This window comes from Myotis lucifugus, unplaced genomic scaffold, assembly GCF_000147115.1.
Source record: "Myotis lucifugus unplaced genomic scaffold, Myoluc2.0 scaffold_2, whole genome shotgun sequence".
In the NCBI taxonomy this organism is placed as follows: domain Eukaryota; kingdom Metazoa; phylum Chordata; class Mammalia; order Chiroptera; family Vespertilionidae; genus Myotis; species Myotis lucifugus.
This window is the reverse complement of record NW_005871050.1, coordinates 181,536-204,897: the sequence shown is the minus strand read 5'-3', so window position 1 is coordinate 204,897 and position 23,362 is coordinate 181,536. Positions and strand designations below refer to the sequence as shown.

The window sequence follows — 23,362 nt, the reverse complement described above, 5'->3', positions numbered from 1 at the left end:
ATCATAAATATATATAGAAGAGACATCAAAGAATGTCTGGGACTCTACCAGGTATAGAATGAAAAAATGAACCTCATCACACCCTTCCAACCTGCTCTGTGTCTCCCTTTTTGGTGTTCCTGCTATTCCAATGCTTAAGGTGTCTAAGTAACTGTGTCACAAAATACTCTGGGAGGGAGATTAAATTGGAAATATTCTTACAAAATCTACTTTTCTTTTGACAAATATTGTGGTTTCTGTGGTAAATGAAAAAAGAATAAACCATAAACACAAAAAAATTGCAGGCCCATGTTCTTCTAAAATGACTTTTGAGGGGAGGAAAAATGTGTTGGTTTTGCTCTTATTTGTGTCACTTTCTAAATATTAACTTTATTGAGATATAACTCACATACCGTACAATCAAAGCCTCTCTGTTGTCAGTCCTAAGATGGCACAACTTGGGCATGAACATAGTCACCTTGTGATAACAGTGGTTTTATCATGGATCTCTTTGTCTCTTTCTTTGATATCTCTGTTAAGCTGTCTGCCTCCTATTATTAGGCTTCACTAATTTCTGGCTGTTTTCTCTATTGTTTCCAACAATTCTTGGGGGATGCAACTTGCTGCATAGTTTGATTCAATTTAATTCAGGTACAGTTTGCACTATGCAAGTCTTTTGAACTTTAATTCCAGAAGGCCCTTCTTAGCTGGTTTATCTGTTAAATAATATGGCCTATGTTTTAGCTTGTTGCTCTCAAAGAATTACCAGTTTCCTCTTATTTGGTCACTATCAAAACCTCCACTGTTTTCTAGAGCACCCTTAGCTTGGGATTTCCACATACTGTTTCATAAAGTCAGTTTCTTTCTGGAGTGCTTCAGAGCTTTCTGTTCTTTTGGATAGACTCTCCCTCTGAGTCATTACTTTGAGCATTGGATGGGGATGGTAGACTCTGGTCTCCTCAGTTTACCTATTCCAGTGTGGAACCCTGTCTTACAAGCCAGTAGGAGGTGAGGGTGTTGAGGACACCAGTATTTTCTCCAAACTATATAAAGTACGCAAACAACTCAATAGTAAAAATACAAAAAAATCCAATTTAAAAAATGAGCAGAAGATCTAAGTAGACATTTTCCCAAAGAAGATACATAGATGGTCCAACAGGTACATAAAAAGGTGCTCAATATCACTAATTACCACAGAGATGCAAATCAAAACCACAAATGAGATATCACCTCACACCTGTTAGAATGGCTATAATACAAAAACACAAGAAATAATGTGTTGACAAGGATGTGGAGAAAAGGGAACCTTGGTGCACTGCTGGTTGGAAATGTAAATGGTAAAATTACTATAGAAAAGAGTATGGAGGTTCCTCAAAAAATTAAGAATAGAACTGCCATATGATCCAAAAATTTCACTTCTGGGTATTTATTCAAAAGAAACAAAAATATTAACTTGAAAAGATATATGCACTCCCATGTTCATTGCAGCATTATTTATAACATGGAAATAACCTAAGTGTTTATCAGTGGATGAATGGATAAGGAAAAATACACACACACTATAGAATATTAACCACAAAAAGTAAGGAAATCTTGACATTGGGACAACATGGATAGACCTGAGGGCATTATGCTAAATGAAAAAAGTGAGACAGAGAAAGACAAATACTATATGATTTCACTTATATGAGGAATCTAAAAAACAAAAACAAAAGCAACAAAACCTCATAGATACAGAGAGCAGATTGGTGCTTGCCAGAGGCAGAGGGTGGTGGGTGAGCAAAATGGGTAAAGGAGGTAAAAAAGAACAAACTTCCAGTTATAAAATAAATAAGTCATGGGGATATAGTGTACAGTATGATGACTGTAGTTGATAACACTAAATTGCATATTTATAAGTTGCTAAGAGAGTAGATATTAAAAGTTCCCATCACAAGAAAAAAATGTTTAACTGTGTGGTGATAGATATTAACAAGACTTTTTGTGGTGATTATTTCACAATCTATACAATTATTCAATCATCATGTTGTACCCCCGAAACAAATATAATATGTCAATTATCTTGATTTTTAAAAATTAACAATAAAAATAAAATATTTAAGAGAGAAAAATATGGAAAAAGCATATGGGTTACATGGATTTTCACGTTTACTGAAAAACGCAAAATGTGATCTCACAGATGACCAGGTTCCAACCTGCATGATCCCCTTTATGCCATGAAGCATAAATAATATTTGGATTCCAAATTAATTTAGAATAATTTTTCACCTTTAAAACTATTATCCTTTCCAGATATACTAGCTAACAATGTAATTTTTCACAAATGTAGCAAAATCAATCACGTTCTCTCAGAGATGGTCAGCTGCTGTGAAACGAAGCTGAATATCTCTTTCCTCTCCACTGGCTACCAGAAACTCATTGAAGTGGACAATGAATGCAAATCAAATTTTGTACCTTTTATGAGAAGTGTATGGCCACAGAAGTTGCTTCTGACATTCTGGGTAGAGAATGGAAGGGTTATGTGGTTCAAATCAGTGATGGGAACGACAAAAAAAGTTTCCGCATGAAGAAGGTCAAAGAAAAATACCAGAAACAGATTCCCAAGAGACATAGGCTGTCCTCTGAAAGCATCTACCTCTAAGTCTGAGTGCAATAAAAAATGAGATTTTCTAAGAATAACAAATAATAACAAACATCAAATCTCAAAAAACAAAACAAAACACAACAACACACCCCAATCAAGTTCAATAACTTGAACAGGACATTTCTAGTCCATTCTAACTCAATTTATGCCCAAGGAAGGAGACAGTCAGATGGAAGGAAAAATGTTGCCATGTTACTTACTAACTTATGATTATGGTCAAGTTATTTAATGACTCTGGGCTTCAGTTACCTCATCTATATGTTGTCTGCAACAATTGAAATAACTTACAAGAAAATGCTTAGGAATATTTTATAAGAAATAAAACCTAGAAAGCTATAGGAAGTTTCAGATATCTTGAAATGGGCTTATTTTATGGAGATGATATACAGATCCCGCAGGGATAAAAGGAGGCTGCTTTTTGCCTAACAAATTGAGTTTAACTCTATGAAATACTTCACGACATAACAAGGAACTTAATTACTTTTAATCAAAGTTGGGCTAATAATTCCTAACTAAGTTGTTTCCTTTCTAAAACTCAATCAAAAGGCAATGTTGCTTGATTTAGCAGAAACATGCCTGGATTTGTATCTGATTGCTTGGGTTCAGAACCTGGATCAGCCACTTCCAGTCATGAGAGTCTGAGCAAATCACATACCCTCTTCATTCCTCAGCAAAACTAAGTAATACCTTATGGATTGTTGTAAGGTATTAACTAATTAAAAGACATAAAAATGCATAGAGCAGGGCATGACACAGAGTAAGCACCTTGTGAGAGTGATGACGATGATGATGTAAGCTTGGAGATTTGTCCTTTTTGAATGTTATCATCCTGCCCAATTGAATTATTTTAAATTTCCTGTAAAAACTGCCTTTCTTTTCTCAGAGAGGCTTTGTGGAAAGACTGTGAAGAAAATATCCCCAATGCAAAGCCATTGGTCATCATGACCAATGTGAGAAAAGGCAAGTCAGTTGTTCTGGGCATCAAGTCCCTGGAAATGTTGGAACTGACAGCATGTCTGATCAAGTGATGCCATTCAAGACATTTAGCCAAGGGTGATGCTCTAGGATGAAATTAAAAGGAAAATGACAAATAAACTGTGGCACCTAATCAATACAAAGAAGCTAACAGTCCATTTCAAGAACAGGATCTGGCTTTTGCAAAGTCTGCCTTTTTGTAATAAGAACTGGGTTTTGTTATAATTGTGTTGAGAATTGCAGAGTTTAGTGCCCTGAAGTCATTGACATTGCACTATGAATATTTCTTTCTTTTGAGTTCCTTAATAGTAGTTGGAAAATGAATGAATGATAGCCAGATAGATAGATAGATAGATAGATAGATAGATAGATAGATAGATACATACATACATACATACATAGATACATAGATACATAGATACATAGATAGATATACTAAGAGTTGTTATCTTAGTGATCCTATTTCAATAGTGCAATGTAAGAAATTAATTTGAAATTACACTGAAATGTTAAAACATAGAAAGACGTTGTCAGGGCTATATGTGGATTCCATATTAATCATTAAAGCAAAAGTATATGTTTTTATCTTCTGATTTACCTGCCTGAAAATAATTGTTAATTTATTTCAGATATGCTTCTTAGGCCCAGATCCTCAGTCTAGTTTCCTCTTACAAGCATTACATCCTCTTTGGCACGCAATCTCTCTGATTTTGTGGCATCAGTAATCTCTAGAAGAGATTGATAAATGTCTGCCACTCAGAATGTATGTCTGTAGGTCAGGCTGCCAACCCCTTCAACAGGCACCTGTGGGGTAAGTGTTGGGGGCATAGAGCACAACACTGGGGAGCTGAAGCACTAGCTTAGGGGTTGCCAAACCTATAGCCCATGGGCCAAATCTGGCCCACCGCCTGGTTTTGTAATTGGAGTTTTATTGGCACACAGCCATGTCCATTCATTACATATTTGCCATGACTGCTTTCACACTGCAATGGCAGAATTGAGTATTTGCAGAAGAGAACATATGGCCCACAAAGCCTAAAATATTTATCTAGCTCTTTACAGAAAAAGTTTGCCAACCCTTGCACTAGATGGTTGTTTAAAATTTAAAATGTTCTAACATGTTTAAAGTTCCTGGGCAGGAATGTAAAATAAAGCCAGCTATATTTGCTACCTTGATTCATTTGCTTATAGTCAACTCTGAACGGGTCTGGCATAAACTAATGAAAGGGCATTTCTAGAAAGCATCCTGACAGTATTTCCCTCTGACCTTTGCTTCTGTAATCCTTCCTCCTGGAATGTCCACCCCCATTACACATCCTCTCTTCTTTCCTTCCCACCTCCTGTTGGGCCTTCAGGATTCTACTCAAATCAAGCCTCTTTTGTGAAGCCTTCCCTCACCCCAGACCACAGGCACAAGGTAGCATTCTCTCCTCTAGTTTTCAGAGCTCATGTACTAGTACATAAGTCTGCCACAGCTGGCTCAAATGGAATTGTTGGTTCCATCTACTGCACTGTGAACTCTAGAGGGAGCAGCAATGTTGTGTTTGTCTCCATAACCCAGCCTTATAGTCATTTGGTAAATCTAGGCACATATTTTTTCCAAGTGGTTTAGCACATTGTCCCCACACTGCCCACCTATCACTTGTCTCCCTCTTTTCACATTTACCCTCTCCAGTCTGTAACTAGGGTGGAATTCTCATAGAGGAATTCAGGTTATGTTACTCCTCTGCTCAAAACCCAACACTGTCTTAGACTTGGAATCAAATCCAAAGGCTGACCATAGCCTGCAGGGTCCTGTGTGACCTAATTCCTTGACTGCATCACCACATCGTCTATCTCTTACAGCTCTTCTCCTTGCAAGTTGCATTGCCCTGGTCTTCTTGCTATTCCTCAAATATGCCAACCATGCTCCTGCCACAAGATCTTGGCACTGGCTGTTCCATCTTCCTGGAAGAGTCTTCTTCTGGATATCTAACTTCCATAATTTATTCAGGTCACTTCTCTGATATCACTTCTTCAAAGATATTGGTCTTTGAAGAAATAAAATACCCCCTTTTGTCATTTTCTGTCCCCTTAAATTTATATTGCTATACAATACTTATCACTTCCTGATATTACATACATATCTCCTTATGTGTTTATTACCTGCCTTCCTCACCATTTTAAAGGCTCTATGAGAGTAGGGGTACTGTCTTGTTTACTCTTTATCTCCAGTATTTTGAATAGAGCCTGGCATCTAGTAGGTGCCCAATAACCATCCATAAAAATACAAATGAGTGGGAGCAGTTAGTCTGTTTATTCTGGCACCAGTACCACAGTGTTTTAATCATTGCAGTGTCAATGTATGTTACTATATTTTAATGAATGAGAAGATGTGATAGGGAAAGCTTGAGTTTTAGAACAGACAGATCTTAGTTCAAATTCTAGTTCTAACAAGTAGTGGTTGCATGATATCTCCAGACCTTAATTTCCTTCAACTTAATAAGGGGATAATTATATCCACAACACAGGGTTGTGAGGAATAAATTATATAATAAGTGTATTCTGACATTTTTTAGAAGGCAGACTACAAAATATTATGAATGGTATAATTCCATTTCTTCAAATATGTGTTTGTGTTTAGAAAAATATCTCTAAGAGTATAGCTCAAAATGTTGGCAATAGTCATGGGTGGTGGGCTTAGGAGTGATTTTTTTTTGTTTTTTACAACTAAGTACATTGTTTGAATTATCAGAGGGGGAAAGCCACCATAAGGTTTAAAAAACTAAAATGAAAATAAAACCATGCCCTTCTCACCATACCATGCTGTCCATCTACTTTAGTACTAAACAAACAAACAAAATAGAAACACACTCATAGATACAGAGAACAGACTGATGGTTGCCAGAAAAGAGAGGGGTTGGGAGACTGGGTGAAAAGGTGAAGGGATTAAGAAGTACAAATTGGTACTCACAAAATAGTCATGGGGATATAAAGTACAAGATGGGAAATATAGCGGGGATAAAATCTTAATGAGTGGGTTGACAGGGGAGGGTATGCAGGAAAGGAGAGTAGGCAATAACTGTGAGAACAGAATTGGAATAGAACGAAATTCATTATCTTTTGTAGACCATTCTTCTTGCTTAGAAGAGGTTGATAAAAGGGGCACTGAACCCTACTTTCCTTGTCACACCCTGGAGTAGTGTGAAAAGGATCAAATGAGACCATGTGTCGATGGCCAATAGAGTATACAATGGTTAGAACCACAGTTCTGGAGCCTGGTAACTTGAGTTCAGATCTTAGCTCCCTCCTTACTAACTGATGGCTTTACATTTTCTGAACCTCTGTTTACTTACCTCTAAAGTAGGGAGAATACTTTAAACCTGGCAAATTTACTGTGAAGACTCAAGGAGCAAATGGCCTGTTGATCTCCAAGGAGTACTGGATTTCTCCTATTCACCTTGTGTCCTACTTTCTAACCAGCCCCTGTGCCTCATCCCTCAGGATGGAGAATGAAGGGGGAATACTACCTCTCCTTACTCCAGGCACATTTTCCTGAGCCTTGTTTCTAAGCAGTGGTAAGGAAGGAGAGTTTAGGAAATAGGGAGTGAGTCATCACAAAGTGATTCCCTTTGTGTTGTTTAGAACAAATGTGGGAGGGAATCCATGTCCCTGTCGGCCCACTACCACTCAAACAGCCATTGTACAACAAGAAACACTTGGGTGCCTGGTTGAGAGTAGAGAATAAAGATGGCAAGGCCAGGATGTCCAACATGAGCCAGCAGTGCAGTGGTGGCAGGAGAGCTACCCTGCAGAGTCCTAATGCTTTACACAGCCTGTGTGCATCTGACCTCCAGAGCTCGCTGGGATGAGCGCTGTGTCCCTTGGCCTTCCAGCTTGCATCCCTCCAGCACAATAGAGGCCTGGAACTGCTCATCAAGTTGAAGTGGATTTTATTGTTGTGAATGTTGTTAAGCACAAAACACAGAGGGAGCAGAGGCAGGAAAATTGCTATGTTCCCCTTTTGTGGTATTAAATGTTTTGAGTTGTGATAAAGAAGTTATCAAGGTGAATAAGAATCAACCACTTCCTTCCTTCCTTCCACAGAATATTGAGCCCTGCAGTGTGATGGGCTTCAGTGATGCAGAGATGAATGCACCCCATGATCTGCCATAGAGGAACAGTTGAGTGGTAGAGCCAGGCATGGTCCAGGCAGTTAGAGTGCCCTGTAGTCAGGGTATACCCCAAAGGGAACAGTGATATGGTACCTATCAGGATGTGAACAGCTGTATTTCCCACTAGAGACATGAGCTAGTTCCTAAAGAAAGTCAAGGAATTTGCTCAGGGTAAAGACCTTGAAATAGATGACCAGCAAGACACCACTGAACCATGGCAACCTGGACATGTTCAGATGCTGTAAGAGGCATAGTACAAGGCAGTTAGCCAAATGAGTGCCCTTTTTGAGGCATAAGCCAGTTATGATTAATCTTCTTAACTTGTGGCATTTAAAGCTCTACTGACACCCTTTTTCACATATGGCCCCTATCTCCCTTTCCAAGCTCATTGCTGTTATTTGGCCCCCTACTGTAGCCTCATCTTATTCTCTATCCACTTCACTAAACATGCCTTGTGTTTTCCTTAGTCTGTGCCTTTCCAGGTGTAGTCCCATCACCCAGAGTGCTCTCCCACACATCTGCTATATATATATATATATATCAAATCCCTACTCCAATAAACTTCATCCCTGGGGTATATCTACCATCTCCACTTTCATGCCTCCATACAAAATTAATCTCTCCTTCCCCTTTATGCCCAGGACACTTAGTACCTCTGTTAAGAACTTGAAACAGCCTTCCTTGTGTAGCCAGATGGTTAAGAAAACAAGCATGGACTTAGGAGACCAAACTTGGAAATGCTTACCACATATGTGACCTTAGGTAAATCTGCTAACCCTTTGAGCCCTCCATTTCATCATCTGTGTACTAGAAATAATACTAATATCTAATTTACAGTGTTATTTTTAGAATATTAGATAATACAGGTAAAGCATAGTTCCTGACACATACCAAGTATTCAATAAATTATAGCTATTTTTATAGTATGGCTCTGTAATGCCCACCCTAAATTGTGAGCTACTAGAGGTCAGGGACTATTGTTAATGCTTGTATTGCCCTTTTTCATGGTAGGTGCTCTATAAAGTTTGACCAGACCTTGAAACATTGTCTTGAAGATAATATGGCAATTCTGGGTGCTCCAAAGTTCAGATCTGATAGGCTGATCTAACATGCAGCATAACCCTAAGAGGATAAGGACCATACAATGCCTACACTTACCAAACAGCCCCTTGGGTTGGGGGACCCCTTTGAACTGTGGTGTATGTATGTTTGAAGAAGGATTATTTGGGGGCCACTAGCGAAATACTTGGATTAAACTAGTGCAACCAGTGGATTTATTCCCTAGAGCAGTCATGTGAAGTGCCCATGAATAGGTTAAAGGAACACTCCAGATATCTTGAAGAGATGGGAAAGGAAATTAGTCATTGTGATCTGCTGGGAACAGGCCAAGGGACCATTGGGGAGAGAGCAGACATAGAGGGACAACCCCAAACTTCTGCTGAGAACTATAAGGGGTCTTGGTGAGGAGGGCGGCATGGCTAGTGCTGGCATTATTTTAAACCTCACCTGAGTATCATGTTTGTTTGTATTGGATTGAAGGAGGCAAACAGGAGAGGGTTAGCCACCTTCATGTGTCATATCTGGTCATATTATCTTATTAGGCTTGAATTCCCCATGGAATAGACTTTCCATACTCTTCTTAGCTCTGGTTCCTAATTTACTTCCCCACCCTTGTTTTATCTCTGCCTCAGCTTTCTCATGTATTTTTCCCCCGTTGAAGTTAAAATATCCCTGGGAGCTACCATGACTCTTTTTAAAAAGATACACAATCTCATTTGGTGCTTAAAACACTCTTGTGACTTAGCTATGATGATCTTCAGGGATATATGGTTTGGGCAAAATCAAAAGGCTTGTATTTTCTGATGCCAAGGCAAATGGACTTTCTACCAATGAATAACTAGTTTAGCCCTTACTGTGTGCCAGTAACACTGGGCAAGGTGCCAGAGATTGCGAAGTGCTAAAAATATTCCGTTGGTCCTGTGGGAAAAGTGTTGCCATCAACACCGAGCTACAGGTGAGGAATCTGAGGCTCATGAAACTTAGGTAACTGGATGTAGTCACACAGCAGAGTAAGTAGCAGAACCATGCTTGTTTGATCAGCACCTGACAAAAGTAGAGAGCTCACTGGTAAGGGTGCTAGAGGACACATCCTGCCATCCACTTAGTCCACTGTTCTTAAGGTCCCATGAGTCTGTAATTACAACACTATTCACAACTAACGTTCCTTGACCACCAACCAGGTGCCAGGCACCAGCTAAATCCTTGACTTTTATTATTTCAATTAATCCTTACAGTAATCTTCTGAGGCAGGTACTAATTTGCTCCCTTTTCTCACTTCATTCCATCTCCCTAGGTGATGCCAACCAAACCCACAGCTACAGTAAGGACCCCTCCTAAGGTGGATGACAAACATCTTTACATAGCCCAGACTTCTCTGAGCATTCTAGACCAGTATTTGCAATTGCCTACTTGACTTGTTACTTAAATTCATTTGTGCATTCATTTGACAAATATTTATTGAGTACCTACCTATACCAAGCACAGCTCAAGATGCTGAGGATTATGACAATATATAAAATAGACAAAACTCCCTTTCTCATGGAGTTTCCATTCTAGTGGGGTAACACAATAAACAAGACAAATGGAAACTAAAAAATAAGAAGAGCTAAGGTAAAACAATAAAGCAGAGAAGAGGATATGAAATGTTGGCAGAGTGTTGAATTTTTAAGTAGTATTTGATTATGTAGTATTAGAATAAGGGAGGTGAGAGGGGCCACTAAATCACCTGTAAATCAGCAGGTCCAAACCCAAACCCACAATTTCTGCTCAAGACCTAATATCTTTCCAGTGATCTCACTCTCAACAAATGACCTTACCAACTATTGAGTTAGTTAAGACAGAAACACAGAAGTCAGCCCTGACTCCTACTCTTTCTTCTTCCCCACACCCTTATCACTATATCCAATCCATCACCAAATGTTAAATGCTTCTTTTGAGGCTATAAAATTTCCCCCTATCCCTATTATTACCACTGTGATCCAAGCCCCAGTTAGCTCTGACCTGGACCAATGCAATGGCCTTCTAACTGGTCTCATTGCTTCTACTCTGGCCCCCATCTAATTTATGCTCCTCAAAGCCAGATGAACTTTGCAAAACTCAAATCTGATCATGCTGGCACCTTGCTTAGAGCTTACCATAGCATCACATAGTTCTTACAGGTAGGACGAAGACCAAATTATTGACCTGTATGTGGTCTGACACCAATGTCCTTCTCCAGCCTCATTTTATACCAGTATTGTCTCTCCCCAAACACACACACACACACACACACACACACACACACACACGCCACACTAGCTTTATTTAGCTTTATTTTAGAATCTTAAATAATTCAAGTATTGTCATGATAAGGCTTTTTTACGTGTTGTTTCCCTTCCTAGAATGTCCTTCTTCATCTATTTCAAGCCATCTTCTCATTCAGTTACCACCCTTTAAAAAATCCAGCCTTCTATGATCTTGATTATATCAAACAAGAGGCCCAGTGCATAAAATTCGTGCACTCGTGGGGGGGGTGGGGGGGTCCCGCATCCCAGCCTGCACCCTCTCACAGTCCAAGAGCCCTCAGGTGATGTCCGACTGCTGGCTTAGGCCTGCTTCCCACGGGGAGCGGGCCTAAGTCGGCAGTTGGACTTCAAGTGCCCATCATTAGTGCTGCTGCGGAAGTGAGAGAGGCTCCCGCCACTGCCGCTGCGCTTGCCAGCCGTGACCCTGCCGATGCACAATTGGGGCCGGGGAGGGATGTGGGAGGTTGGTCAGCCAGGGAGGGACCACAGGAGGGCTCCAGGGCATGTCCGGCCCATCTCTCTCAGTCCCAAACAGTCGGACCCCAGTGGCAAGCTAACCTACTGGTAGGAGCGTCTGCCCCCTGGTGGTCAGTGCACGTCAGAGCGAGAAGTTGAGCAGCCTTAGTACATCATTAGCATATTACTCTTTGATTGGTTGAATGGCCAACTGGATGACCAGACACTTAGCATATTAGGCTTTTATTATATAGGATTCTCTTGTTACAGGCTATCCTGACCCCATGGACTTTTCTTTCTAGCACTTTTTAAAAATTAAACCTTTATTGTTGAAAATATTACATATGTCCTCTTTTTTCTCCCATTGACCCCTTCTGTGCCAACCCCACTGTTCACCCCAGGCCTTCTTTGACCTATTGTCTGTGTCCATGGGTTATGTATATATGCATAAAGTTCTTTGATCTCTTCCCACCCACTCACCCTCCCTCTTTTTCCCTCTGAGGTTCCCCAGTCTGTTCTATGCTCCTATGTCTCTGAATCTATTTTGTTCATCAGTTTATGTTGTTCATTAGATTCCACATTTGAGTGAGATCATGTGATACTTGTCATTTTCTGATTGGCTTATTTCGCTTAGCATAATACTCTCTAGGTACCTCCATGCTGTCTCTAATGGTGATAGATCTTTCTTTTTTACTGCTACTTAGTATTCCATGGTTTAACTATACCACCACTTTTTTATCCACTTATCTACTGATGGGCATTTGGCTGTTTCCATATCTTAGCTGTTGTAAATTGTGCTTCTATGAACATAGGGGTGCATACAATCCTTCTGATTGATGTTTTGGGTTTCTTAGAATATATTCCTAGAAGTGGGATCACTGGGTCAAATGACAGTTCAATGTTTAACTTTTTGAGGAAACTCCATGCTGTTTTCTATATTGGCTGCACCAGTCTGCATTCCCACTAGCAGTGTACTAGGGTTCCCTTTTTTCCACATCCTTGCCAACACTTGTCATTTGTTGATCTGTTGATGATAGTCATTCTGACAGGTGTGAGGAGATGCCTCATTGTCATTTTAATTTGCATCTCTCTGATGATCAGTGACTTCAAGAACTTTTTCATATGTCTCTTAGCCATCTGTATATCTGCTTTGGAGAGTGTCTATTTAAGTCCTTTGCCCATTTTTAATTGGATTTTTTGTCTTCCTTTTGTTAAGTTGTATGAGTGCCTTATATATTTTGGATATTAACTCTTTATCCAATGTATCATTGCCAAATATGTTCTCTCATACAGTAGACTCACTTTTTATTTTGTTGATGATTTCTTTTGCTGTACAGAAGCTTTTTATTGTGATATAGTCCCATTTGTTTATTTTCTTCTTAGTTTCCTTTACCCTAGGAGATGTATCTATAAATATATTGTTAGGAGAGATGTCTGAGATTTTGCTGCCTATGGTTTCTTCTAGGATTTTTATGATTTCATGGCTTACATTTAAGTCTTTTAACCATTTTGAGTTTACTCTTGTGTATGGTAAAAGTTGGTGGTCTAGTTTCATTTTTGCATGTATCAGCCCAATTTTCCCAACACCATTTACTGAAGAGACTGTCTTGACTCCATTGTATATTCTTGCCTTCTTTGTCAAATATTAATTGAGCATAATGGCTTGGGTTAATTTCTGGGGTCTCTATTCTATTCCATTGATCTTTTCCAGCACTTTCACACATGCAATTTTATTCTGATTTGTCTGATTATTTGATTACTGTTTACCTGCCCCACTAAATTGTAGCTCCACGAGGACAGAGGTTTATATACTAACCATTGCATCCCTAGTGCCTAGAACAGTGCTTTACACTCAAGTAGGTGCTCAGCAAATGTTTGGTGAGTTAGTGAAAGAACAAATGAATGAAACACTAGTTCACAGATGAGAAACTGTATATATGCATACAAGTTCTTTGATCTCTTCTCACAGAGAGTATCACTCAAGGCCACACAGCTACTGGGTGACAGAGCAGGGACTTGAATCTGCATTTTTTAGATTCCATCTCCCTCATGCTTTCTTATGCCTCTTCCAGCCTTTTAAGTTTTATAAATTTAACTTCACAATTTACATGTGAATACATTTATGCTATAAAAATTCAAACCATAAAGATTTTTTTTAGAGTAAATGATATCATTCCCTTGGCCTTGCCCCTCCTGAGATGTACCACTATTAACATTTTGCGATCTATATTTCCAAGGCCCATTCTCTACTTGAACTATATCTATATCTATATCTATTATATATATATATATATATATATATATATGGATACACATAGTTTTATTGGGGTTTATATTTTACATTGACAGATCATACTAGGTACATTCTTCTGATAGTCGTTTCATTAACATTATGCCATAGAAACCTTTTGATATCAGTCCATCAGCCTGACATACTTCTTTGCATACATGAAGAGATGCTAAATATTAAATAAATTATGCATAAAATGTACAAGTGTCATTAAGTAGTTATTTTGTTATCAGAAGACAGTCAAGTAATTTCATTTTGGTGTAGTTTTTTATTATAAGTTGCTGTGCTATATTTTAGGGATCCACAGATAAGGAAGACAGTTCCTGCCAGCAGAGATGGAGCTAGGAGGCATGAGACAGCATAGCATACTTAGGACAACAAAAGCAGCTCTGGTCATTATTCACAGATGACATGATGCTGTACATAGAAAACCCTAAAGACTCCATCAAAAAATTATTAGACTTAATAAATGAATTCGGCAATGTAGCAGGATACAAAATTAATGCCAAGAAATCTATGGAATTTTTATACACCAATAGTGAACTTACAGAAAGAGACATTAAAAAAACAATCCCAATTACCATCACACCAAAAAAAATAAGATACTTAGGAATAAACAACTAAGGATGTAAAAGACCTATACTCAGAAACCTACAGGACACTGAAAAAAGACATAGAGAAAGACATAAACATATGGAAGAACATACTGTGTTCATAGATTGGTAGAATCAACATCATTCAAATGCCCATGCTACCCAGAACAATCTATAGATTCAATGAACTCCCCAACGGCATATTAAAATACCAAAGGCATATTTCACAGACGTAGAACGAACTCTCCAAAAATTCATCTGGAATAACAAAAGACCCCTAATAGCTGCAGCAATCCTGAGAAAGAAGAACAAAGTAGAAAGAATCTTAATACCAGATATCAAGCTTTATTACAAAGCCATTGTTCTCAAAACTCCTTGGTACTAGCACAAAAACAGACATATAGACCAACAGAATAGAATAGAGAACCCAGAAATCGACCCAAACTACTATGCTCAATTAATATTTGACAAAGGAGGCAAGAACATACAATGGAGTCAAGACAGTCTCTTCAACAAATGGTGTTGGGAAAATTGGACAGATACATGCAAAAAAATGAAACTAGACCACCAACTTACACCATACACAAAAATAAACTCAAAATGGATAAAGGACTTAAACATAAGATGGGAAACCAGAAAAATATTAGAGGAATCCACAGGCAGAAAAATCTCAGACATATGCCAAAGCAATATCTTCACTGATACAGCTCCTAGGGCAATGGAAACTAAAGAGAAAATAAACAAATGGGACTACATCAAAATAAAAAGCTTTTGCACAGCAAAATAAACCATCAACAAAACAACAAGAAAGCCCACTGCATGGGAGAACATATTTGCCAATGTTATCACCGATAAGCGTTTACTCTCCAACATTTACAGGGAACTCATACAACTTAACAAAAGGAAGATAAACAACCCAATCAAAAATTGGGCAACGGACCTAAATAGATACTTTTCAAAAGAGGACATAAGGAAGGCCAAGAGATATGTGAAAACATGCGCAAAGTCACTAATCCTCTGAGAGGTACAAATCAAAACGACAATGAGGTACCATCTCACACCTGTCAGAATGGCTATCATCAGCAAATCAACAAAAGACAAGTGCTGGTAAGGATGCAGAGAAAAAGGAACCCTCATGCACTGCTGGTGGGAATGCAGACTGGTGCAGCCACTGTGGAAAACAGTATGGAGTTTCCTCAAAAAACTAAAAATGGAACTCGCATTTGACCCAGGGATCCCACTTCTAGGAATATATCCCAAGAAACTAGAAACACCAATCAGAAAGAATATATGCACCCCTATGTTCATAGCAGCACAATTTACAACTGCTAAGATTTGGAAACAGCCTAAATGCCCATCAGCAGATGAGTGGATTAAAAAACTGTGGCACATCTACACAATGGAATACTACTCTGTGGTAAAAAAGAAGGAATTCTTACCATTTGCAACAGCATGGATGGAACTGGAGAGCATTATGCTAAGTAAAATAAGCCAGTTGGGGAAAGATAAATATCACAGGATCTAAATAATTTGTAGAATATAATGAACAATATAAACTGATGAACAAAAACAGATCCAGAGAAGAGAAGCATCAATCAGACTGTCAAACATCAGAAGGAAAGTAGGGGAGGGTGGGGGTAAGGGGCATATAAGCCTAACCAATGGACACAGACACCAGGCGGTTGAGGGCATGAGTAGGAGAGTGGGGAGGGGGGCAATGGGGGAATAAGGGCAGATACGTAATACCTTAATCAATAAAGAAAAATAATTATCTCTGCATTACCAGATCCTATAATGCAAGGACAAATTTGGGAGAGACAAGGTGTGGGACATAGGCAGGGGCTAGTTAGATCATGTGGGGCTTTGTTTATCATATTAAGGAGTGTAGACCTTATTCTGAGGGCGCAGGGAACCATGTAAAGGGTACTGATTATGAATGCATTGTATGTAAGTAGCAGAAAATCTGCTCATAATAAATGTTTTCTAAAATATAACAAAGGGTCTAAAGGCAGACAGTTGCTGACTGGTTCAAAAGCTCAGCAATGCTGTTGGAACCCAGGGACTATTTTTATATTCAGCAACCTGATTTTTTTTGGTTTTTACACTCATGCTTATTGCCTCATAATCACAAGATGGTCACCAGGAGCCTCCAGCAGATTGCAGCTTATAACTAACTTACTGACTAGAATTTTGTTATATGGCTGCCCTAATTGCAAGAAATTCTGGAATAATTAGTATTTCATTTTTCTAGTTTCTGTAATGAAGGGACACAATGACTGGGAATGAGTGTTTTAGTACCCAGCTAAAATGATCTGCCTTCAGTAGGATTTTACCCAAGGAATTGGCAGGAATTAACGTATCAGGCACCTCTACCCTTATGCTATCGTTATAATTCTTTCCAAAAGATTTGTTGGGAAACTCTGAAATGTTGAGAAAAATTTCAGGCAGGCTTGACAATGTTTGCTAAGATCATAATGCTGGGTTCCTGATTATAAAGAGGAAATATGTAATGCCCTTGTTAAAGTATGATATTGCCATTTCATCTAGAGAAAGAGTCTGTCTATCAGCCTCCAAATTATAGCCGTTGGTTTGAGACTGAGTTGGAAATCTCATACTATAAGGACATAGTTCTAAGAAGTCCTCTCAGGAAAAATCAGATTTGAACTGGTTGAACACTTACAACTGCATCTGCTGCCCCACTTCAGCTTTTGGACAGTCTCACTAGGAAAGTCTATGTACCCTGTCTGGAAAACTTATAACCTACTAGGGGCCCAGTGCACGAATTCGTGCATCTTGAAAGGAACTGTGGGCCATGAGGCTGCGGTGGGCACAGAGGCGGGTCTCGGCTCATCTTCCATGCTCCTGCCTGGCCCCTTCCACCATGGCCCCTGGTCCTTTATCTGCCAGCAGCCCCGTTCCAACCACCACCACACCACACGCGATTGGGGCCAGCGCCAGCAGAGGGTGCAAGCGGGGCCAACACCATCAGCGGGTGTGAGAGGTGGCTTTTGGCCCTGCTCACCCCTCAGGAGCAGGGGGAGGTGGAGAAGCCCTCAGGAGTGATTTGGGGCTGCAGCCACTGCTTGCACTCGCTGAAGGTGCCAAGCGATCGGGGCTTGTGCTGGGTGCCAGCAGTGGGTGCGAGCGGGGCTGGTGCTGGTAGCAGGTGTGAGTGCTGGGCAGGACCATTGCACCTGGGAGCAAAGAATTTTCAGTAACTACCAGAGGCTTGCCCCGATGACAGTAACCAGCACCCCGCCTTGGTCTGGTGCCCCTGCTCACCTGCTCCACCATCCCGCCACGGCTGATGCCCGCCATGTTCTGCACTCTGCCACCTGCTGCCGACGCCTGCCATGGTCCACACATGCCACCTGGTGGTCAGTGCACGTCATAGCGACCAGTTGTTCGGTTGTTCCACTGTTCAGTCTATTTGCATATTAGGGTTTTATATATATGGATTGCCAGGAAATGCCATTACCCACAGAGAAGGAAGATCTACTAATGTCAGTCTCCACCCAGGCCCCAGGAAGAAGCATGTATCCATTATTCAACCTACATGTGCTACTCTCCTGAATTATAAATATGAAAACAAATGGGCCAACTTGGGCTTGGCATAACGGCTCCCACAAAGAAGTGTGGTGAGAAGGGCTGTTCTGCCATCAACTAGGTAGTGACCAGAGAACACACCATCAACATTCACAAGTGCATCCATGGAGTGGGTTTCAAAAAACATGCCCCTCAGGCACTCAAAGAGATATAAATTTACCATGAAGTAGGTAGAAATTCCAAATGTACACATTGATATTAGGCTCAACAAAACTGTCTAGAGTCTAGACTAAAGGAATAAGGAATGTCCCATACCATATCCAGGTGCAGTTATTCAGAAAATATAATGAGGATAAAGATTCAACAAACAAGCTCTATATATTGATTACCTATATTCCTATCACCACTTCCAAAAATCGACAGTTAATGTGGATGAGAACTAACTGCTGATTGTCGAATAAAGTTATAAAACTGAAAGAGAGAGAGAGAGAGAGAGAGAGAGAGAGAGAGAGAGCAAGCAGATGGGGTCCAAATCCAATTTTAAAAAATAAGAACTGAGGTTCAGGCTCTGTCATGATCCCCCTTGGCCTCAGCACTGTGTTGGTAGGAGACAGCTACTTCTTTCCACACTTCCCTTACCTCTTTTTTCAATTTGGAGAGGCCTGGATATTCATGAATTTGGACCTCTCCAGAGTAAAGATACTTGACTGAGTCCATGAGAAGAAAACCTGAAAAATGACTTTTCAAATGTTGTGGTTGGAGCAATTAGAATAATTGACAATGGTTTTTTACCTTGTGAATTACTTAATAATATACCCATTACTCTTGGCATGGGCTCCCAAAAGGAAAGCAGGATAGCCCCATCTGCCAAGTGCCAGGTGAACTAGAATGTGGATAACTCGGACAAGTTATCTGAAACCCTGGACTCCTTTAATCCCCAACTCCACCCCTCCATAGTAAGGACACATAGATATTTTGGGGTTGCCCTGGTATCAAAATCCAGAATACAGGGAATTGGTTGAGGCTATTTTTGCACTGAGAAATTACCTGCCTAAAAACTATGGAGTATTGTAAAGGACAAGCCCATCCAGACATCTACTTACATCTATGTGTGACTTCATAAGTGACCTTACCAATTTACATCAACTAGTGTTACTCCTCCTTTACATGAATTACCCAATTTCATCACTACCTGTAGGCCTTCAATCACTATTAAACCAGGGTGCTCCCAAACAAGACTCTCCTGGTAAGAGCATAAGGATCTACAGTTTAAAGAAGTGTCTCTGGTTACTCTCCCTGACCTAGGGGTCATTCAAGAAGACTAGACAGAACACACACACACACAACAACAACAACAACAACAACAACAACAACAACAAAAACTTAGAGAGATACAAGGAACATTTCTTCCAGAAGGGACCTCTCACTAGGGAAACATTCAAGCATGAGACCACCTTGATCCTGCACACACCTATCCTCCCACTCACCCATCTGTTTATATAGTCACTCATCTAGGATAAAACTATGTTTTTCAGAGTAGGATAAGATAAGATTGAGTTCTGATACAAAGCAATGGGGAAACCTAACAGATCTTAGAAAGGAGAGTGGCATCATCAGATTCATCAAATGACTCTCGTTTCTACTGCCTCAAACTCAAGCTTCTTCCTTGATCTTGTTAAGGTTTTAAAGATGGTAAAATCTGTTGTCATATTCCCTTAACTAAACACATGTATGCACATCCATTTACCTGTTAAATTCTTATTGAGCACTTACTATGTGTTAAACATTTTACTAGGTTCCAGAGATATAGCAATGAACAAGCTAGGCAAGAACCCTGTTCTCAAGGAGTCTCTCTGTTGTCTGCTACCTTCCTTGTATTGCCACATCCCTATGCAGGTCTAAGAAAGAACCCAACATCCACAACAGAAGTTTTGGAGTGTAAATCAGTTCTGAGACCTGGTGAAGTGGATTTGGGGGTGATTAAACTAGGAGGGCACTTCTAGAAACCAGCCCCTGACCTCACATGTGCTAGCACAATTTTTAAGATGATGTAGTTAGTGTGGCAAATACTGCTACTTGTTATGCAATATTTATTCACTCCTTTTTCCATAATAAAATAATATCAATCCAGGCATATGGCCACCTCAAATGAAGACTAAATTTGGGGCATTGGAATGTGGACAGAAGTGATGTGTGCAGTATCTGGGTTTTTGCTTTAAATGGAAAAGATATTCCTTATCCCTCTCTTTTTACTGGCTGGACATGGTGAGCCATCTTTGACCATACAGATAGATAGGGTAATATCCTAGGGATGGCAGAGTATAATGGTAGAAGGAGCTTGGATTTCTCATCGAGTACTGTCACTATACAGGCCCTGGGCTACCTACCTCCAGATAATTACATGAGGGAGAAGTCAACTTCCAACTTGTTTAATTCACTCTTCTCTCAGATTTTCTGTTACAGTAACAGAAACTACATCTTAACTATTATTGTGTACAATAATAAATTAATTAGTTACCTGAATAAGAATAGATTCTGTGAACTGTTGAGGGCATAACTTATAAAATAGTGCATTAGGGAACATGGAAGAACTGTGGAAGTAGAGATGATAAGCATAGACAAGTGTTTAAGAAGCTCATCTATAAAAGGAAGGACAACTAGGGAAGTAGCCAGGATGGATGTTGGGTCACAAGAGAAGGATTTGATTTTGGTGTTATGATGATAAGAGAAATTTGATCATATTTCCAAGATTATGGAAAGGCTCTGATAGAGAACATGAGATTGGAATATAGAAGGGATGAGGAAAGATGATGGAAAGAAGCCCCTAAGGAATTAGGAAGGTTGAGATCCAAAGCCCAGGTTAGAAAAAGGAGAAACAGTTCTTCTGAGAGGGAAATGATAAGGAAAGATGAGTGTGGGATCAAAATAACTGAGGGCTGGTCAGACATCTCAGGGATATTCCCTATGACAAAGTAGTCAAGGTCATCTGCTGAGAGTGTGAAACAGGGCAGCCATTAATCTGAATTTCAGGGATTGCATTTGATTGGTGATGTTTTGAACAATTGGGTGGGATAGGAAATTGACCAAAGACAAAGGAATTTCAGGCTGGAATTGTGGGCTCAGATTATTTGCAATCCATGAATCCACACTGACTTTTCTCTGGAAAAGACTAATTAAAAAAACAACAAAAGAGTGGAGAAGAAGTTCTGAAAACCCAGGCCAGTCCATTACATTAATAAAGAGAAGAGTTATAAAGCTAAAGGACTCCTTTGCAAAGATAGGCAGAGTGCAGGCCTTTAACTAATGAAAGTTCATGCAACTCTCACTACAGCACAGGGAGCTAGGTATCACTGCCTAGGTCAGGTTACATTGATGGTGAGCTGTGAAGTATGGAATTCATCCCCATTTTTTTCTGATATTAAATTTCATGCTTAAGTTATCCCCACTATGCTGCCCTAAACAGACTTTCCCTGGATGCTAGAAAATGATGATGATATATTTGAGAAGCTATTTTTCAGCAGAGTGCAACTATATTTTATGTGCAATTTCTTCTTAGTCTGGCTTTTGAAAGCCCACCTGAATAGTTTCTGCTTGTTTGTTGCCTGCATTTTTTTTATTAAGCCCATTATTTTTTGAATTTTCCTTTGGGTTGATCTAGAGAAGTGGGAATGTTATTAACAACCACTATTCTTTATATGAAATTTATTTATATTATTTTCAATTATTGCTCCCAGACATTTTAACACCCAGTCTACATCCCTTTTGGTTAAACTGCTGGTGACTACATGGCCAGATAAATAGCAATCTTAAAGGTGTGCAGAATTGAAACTGACAAGAACCTTTACAAACTTACTAATTTTCCAAATAATACAAAAATTTGTGAAATCAATTCTTGTCCTCTGAAACTCCACATGAGAATATCTAATTCTCTGATATTTTCTCACACAATCCCACAGTGAACTTGTGGAGTAGGTACTATGATTATACTCATTTTACAGATAAGGAAACAGAAGCCCAGCTGGTGAAATGACTAATGTAAGGACACACAAATAATGAGTGATAGAACCATGATTTAAACACACCTCAAATATGTGCTCTTTTTGCCTCAGTTTAAAAATGGGTAGGATTTCAGTAAAACTTTCAATTTTAGGTATAAGTAGACAGAAATATTGCAAGGATATACTAAACCTGAACATTTCTATAATGATTTTGACCAGTTCACTTTTGTAGAGCATTCTACCCAAGAACAATAGAATAAATATTTTATACACATGAAACATGAACCAGGATAGAACATATGCATTTAGAAGGGTTCAAGTAATATGAAAACGGTTCTCTGACTACATATACTTAAATTTAAAATTCAATGATGGAAAGATCTCCTGAAAATGCCTAAATATTGAGACACTAGTAACATATTTTAAGTAAACCATGGGTTAAAGAAAACTAGAGCTTTCCGTCTGGCTGCAGCCATAAGGTAAACCAAAATGGGCGCTTAGAAGTACATCCAGGAGCCATGGAGGAAGCAGTCCAATGTAATGCGCTTCCTTCTCAGGGTGCACTACTGGCAGTACTGCCATCTCTCTGTGCTCCACAGCCCCTCCCCCACACCACCACCACCTGACAAAGCATGCAGGCTGGGATACAAGGCCAAGCAAGGTTATGTCATATATCTGATTGGTGTGCGCCATGGAGGCCCCAAACGCCCTGTTCCTAAGGGTGTGACCTACCACAAGCCTGTCAATCATGTTGTTAACCAGCTAAAGTTTGCCCGAAGTCTTCAGCCTGTTGCCAAGGAGAGAGCTGGACGCCACTGTGGGGCTCTGGGAGTTCTGAATTCTTACGAGGTTGGTGAAGATTCCACGTACAAATTCTCTGAGGTTATCCTCATTGATCCATTCCATAAGGTTATCAGAAGAAATCCAGACAACCAATGGATCACCAAATCAGTCCACAATCACAGGGAGATGCAAGGGCTGACATGTGCAGCTCACAAGAGCCGTGACCTTGGGAAGGGCCACAAATTCCACCACACTATTGGTGGTTCTCACCATGCAGCTTGCAGAAGTTGCAATACTCTCCAGCTCCACCGTTACCGCTAATATAAGTAATGTTTGTAAAATTCTTACCTAATAAACAATTTACGACAGTGAAAGAAAGAAAGAAAGAAAGAAAGAAAGAAAGAAAGAAAGAAAGAAAGAAAGAAAGAAAGAAAAAAAGAGAAAAAGAAAGAGAGAAAGAAAGACCTTCAAAGTGCCCAACCAGTGTGGTTCAGTGGTTGAGCATCTATCCATGCACCATGAGGTCGCCAGTTCGATTCCCTGTCAGGGCACATGCCTGGGGTGTGGGCTCGATCCCTCGGGGAGTGTGTAGGAGGCAGC

The 23,362-nt window shown here is 39.7% G+C and overlaps 2 pseudogenes; both read left to right on the top strand.

The window, feature by feature from the left end:
• The first annotated feature begins 18,027 nt into the window (after positions 1 to 18,027).
• Positions 18,028 to 18,424, top strand: LOC106697963 (annotated as a pseudogene).
• Positions 18,425 to 22,468: 4,044 nt separating this feature from the next.
• LOC102427275 lies at positions 22,469 to 23,125 on the top strand (annotated as a pseudogene).
• Positions 23,126 to 23,362: the final 237 nt, after the last annotated feature.